Raw genomic sequence first — 4487 nt, forward strand, 5'->3', positions numbered from 1 at the left:
ACTAGTCTCTCCTGAAAATATGGCCACAGTACATGAGGCCAATCGTAGCTATCCTTGCCTCTAAGGAGCAGCTTTCCGGCCTTCCTTCTTCTCAGACAGATTTTGTGTGTGTGTGTCCTTTTGGCAGTCCATGCTACTTTCAGTATTCTTTGCCAGAGCCACAAGTCAGCGCATTGATTCCTCCTCACTCTTCCTTATTCCATGTCCAACTTTCACATGCACACGTTGTTGCTGCCAGCAAGTTGCTGATGGTAGGAGCCATCAAGTCAGTTGGAACCCGTGTGACCCTACGCATAACGGTGTGAAACCCTGCCCCGTCCTGCGCATCCTCACAACTGTTATGACTCCTGAGCCCGTTGTTGCAGCCACTGTGTTGATGTATCTCATTGAGGGCCATTCTGTTTGTCACCGCCCCTCCACTTTACAAAGCATGGTGTCCTCCTCCAGGGCATGGTCTCGCCTGACAATATGCCCAAAGAACGCAAGATGGAGCCCTACTGTCCTTGCCTGGGAAGAGCACTGGGGCCTTACTTCTTCCAAGACAGACTGGTTTATCCTTCTAGCGGTCCATAGTATTTTCAATATTCTTCCTGGGCAGCACAATTCAAATGCATCAAGTCGTCTGTCCTCTTTATTCAAGGTCCAAATTTCACATGCTTATGAGACAATTGAAAATACCATGGCTTGGGTCAAGTGCATCTTAGTCCTCAAAATTTCAATACTCTAAAGAGACCTTGTGCAACAATGTATCTAAAGCAATACTTCTTTTGATATCTTGACTACTGCTTCCGTTGATTGTGAATCCAAAAGTCGTAGTTGCATTGTCTCTTGTTAATCTGAGACCTAAGAGTGGAGGGGTGGAGTCTAGCCTGTCAATCAGGTCACAGCTTGATGACCTCATTTGGAGGTGCTAAGGAGATAAGTGGCTCACTGGAGGCAGGACACAGGACACGCACTCACTCCCTGTGAGACATTACTGACAAGGAGCCAATGGAGTGAGGCTGATATAGTCAGAGCCCTAAAAGCTGGAGGAGCCACGTGGAGACCCCTGCCAGCCCTGAGATGCTTCTACTGCCACGGGTTCCACAAGACTTGTGTTCTTCCTGTATTCGGCATTATTGTATGGCTGCGTGAGTCTAAAGAAGAATTTATGGACTAGTATTGGATATATGGGCTAATATTGGACTTATGGACTTGATCTGAATTGGACTGGGATGTTCTCAATATATAATTGCTTTTTAATTGCTCTTTTTTTATAAAACCATTTTCTTATACACATGAATGCCTATGCATTTTGTTTCTCTAGTCTACTCAGACTAACTCACCAAGCAAGACAAAATTATTGAGAAAGTCAATCTGTATTTATTATTGTTACCTATTAGCCTAGTTGAGAATATTTTAGTCTTAAAGAAGACTCAATGCAAAGCTATTGAGTCATAATCCATACTGAAGACTGCAATCCTTGATCTTCATAAGTAGCTGCTTCAAGTCCACCTCATTTTCTGCAAGCAAGGTTATGTCATCTGCCCATCAAAGGTTGTTAACAAGCCTTCATCCAATCCTGATGCCACATTCTTCTCCATATAAGTTGCCTTCTCTGACTATCTGCTCAGCATTTAGATTGAATAAATACAATGAAAGAATCATGTTGAGTGCTTTTCTTGGTTTTAAACCATGAAGTATGCTTTTGGTCTTTTCACACAACTGCATCTTGGCCCATGCATAGGCTCTGCATGAACACAATGAGATTTTCTGGAATTCCCATGCTTCTCAAGGCTAGCCACAGTTTCTTAGTATCCACACAGTTAAATGCCTTTGCAAAGTCAATGAGACTCAAGGTAACATCTTTCTGGTATTCTCTGCTTTGAGCCAAGATTCATCTGACATCAGCAATGACAGCCTTTGTTCCATGTCTTCTGAAGCCATCTTGAACCTCTGGCAGTTCTCTGTCAGTGTACTGCTGAAATCACTGCTGGATGACCTTCAGCAAAATTTTACTTGCATGTGATATTACTGCTATTGTTCTATAATTTAAGCATTCTTTTGGGTCATCGTTCTTTGGAATGAGTACAAATACGGACTTCTTCCAGTCAATTGACCAAGTAGCTGGGTCCCAAAATTTCCTAGGATAGATGTGTGAATGCTCCCAGTGCTTCATCAGCTTTTTGAAATATTTCCATCAATTTGTGGAACCTTGTTTTGGACTAAGTGCTTTCAATGCAGCTTCGACTTCTTCCTTCAGTACCAGTTGTTCTTGCTCATATGCTTTTGAAATTGTTGGACATTAACTAATTATTTTTGGTACAGTGCCTCTGTGTATTCTTTCCATTTTATTTTCGTGCTTCCTGCATCATTCAATATTTTGCAATTTTTTGTCTTAAAGAAGACTAAATGAATCAATACTGCAATTCATGGGTTGTTTTTTTTTTGTTGTTGCTTTCAGTTTAAGATACACTGGGTGTGTTTTTCCTTTTTGGTTTCACACTCTAAGTCATTGCAGGTTTTAGTATAATATTTTACTTTATCTTATGTTCCACTATTTGACTTCACCATTTCTGTCATTTGCCTTAATTACCCTACAATTAAGAGTCTGTTCTGACATCCACTTTGATTTTTTTTGTCCTGTCTTTTTTAATGACATTTCTTCACAAATAATGTTCTTGATGACCTCCCACAACACATTAGGTCTTCTGTCATTAGTGTTCAATTATTCAAATATGCTCTTGAGATGGTCATAAAATTCATGTGGGATATAATTAAGAAGGACTTCATGTGTACAGTATTTCCAAATCCCTGGTGTATCATTAGGATTTATCTAAGTTTGTCCTAACTGATCATTGTGCTTCTACCTTTGCTACCTTAGTAACCTTAATACCTGCGCCCAGAGTGGCCTTTATAAAAACTCTAAATTATATCATGTCACGGTTTTGCTTGAAACACTCCAATTCCATCTACCAGATTAAAAATGACAATTCTTTATTTTGGTCTACAGAATATATTTTCAACTGCAGCCTCTGATATTTCTGCCCTGTCCTTTCCCAACTTATGCATACATGTATACACACACATGCCTACACATACATAAGTGTGTAAACCTCTCAAAATCAAGTCTTACCTACAGCTGAAAGCACAGAAATTGGCAAATTAAGTAAATAGATTACATAACTAAAATAGTTTGTGTTGTGTTCTTGGTATCTTTATACCTTATTATAGTTTTTTTTAATGTAGAGGATGATTCTGCATAAGAAATTTATAAAGATGGCATCTTTTTGGTTAAAGATTAGTAGTATAGTTTTACTATTGTCATTAAAGGAGAGAGACAGGGTTTTCTACTCTCATAAAGAAGCATAATCATTGGTTCAAGCCCTCTGTGTCATCATGGGAGAAAGATTAGCATGAATGCTTCTGTACAGATTCATAGAAACCCCGAGGAGCCAGAATCAACTCGATGGCAGTGGGTTTGATTTGGGGTTTGGTTTTAGCATAGCATTACACGTATATATTCCCACCTTAGAGAAACAATAGCCTAAAGAACCTCAAGGGCAGGGGTGATAATAAATGTTGTGAAATGATTAGCACAAAAAGAAAAGAAAAGAAAAAAAGAAGCATCGTCAGAAACCCACAGAAGGCAGGTTCAACCCTGTCCTGTAGAGTCACTATCAGTTGAAGTCAACTCGGTGGCAGTGTTTTGAGGTTGTTGATGTTTATTGACTTTTATGAGAAAAAGATTAGGATGTCATTGTATGAGGCTAAAGGAGCCCTGGTGGCATTGAAAGGCAAGCATTGGGCAGCCATATACCTTTAAGGATCTTCTTCTAATATCACCAGAATGTCAGCAGTTGAGCTATAACCTTATCCTTGCCTAACAACACCAAATATTATTTGATTTGTAAGTTCTAAAGTTCTTGCGACATATGTAAGGTTTCTATGGCTTTTGTTTTATTTCTGTTATATCTATTATAGTCTGAAACATTTCCAATAACTTTCTAGTTCTCTGGCATGGCTTGGGACCTCAGGAAGCTTGCAATCTAGTGGGAAAACAAACTGCATTTAGGCTGCCACAAAATTGTGTGGCAAATATTACAATTCAAAAATTGCTTTATGCAATTAGGAAGGTTATCTAAAAGATTAATAGAGGCGGTGAGCTTGCTGATATGAGGCTGGTGATTACAAAATTGCATAGATCCAAGTTTGGCAGAAATATGGCCAGGCGCTGATGGCTCTCATGAATGATGAACTAAGAGAACGTTCATTTTGTAAAAGAAACCTGAAAACAGAAGAAAATCATTCTTGACATGAGCCACATTTTAAAGTAGAGATTTTGTCCCATGAAAAGCTGATTCATTTGCATTACCATGGTGAACTATGAATATAAAATTGCCATGAATGAGTGGATTCACTTAGGGGTCAATTTTCAAGCTAATAGACATGTCTTTCCTTGAGTCTTCCCTCTTGTTAATATCTACCAATGGTGTTGCATCAGGTTT

The sequence above is a fragment of the Tenrec ecaudatus genome, chromosome 3, assembly GCF_050624435.1.
Source record: "Tenrec ecaudatus isolate mTenEca1 chromosome 3, mTenEca1.hap1, whole genome shotgun sequence".
Taxonomy (NCBI): Eukaryota; Metazoa; Chordata; class Mammalia; order Afrosoricida; family Tenrecidae; genus Tenrec; species Tenrec ecaudatus.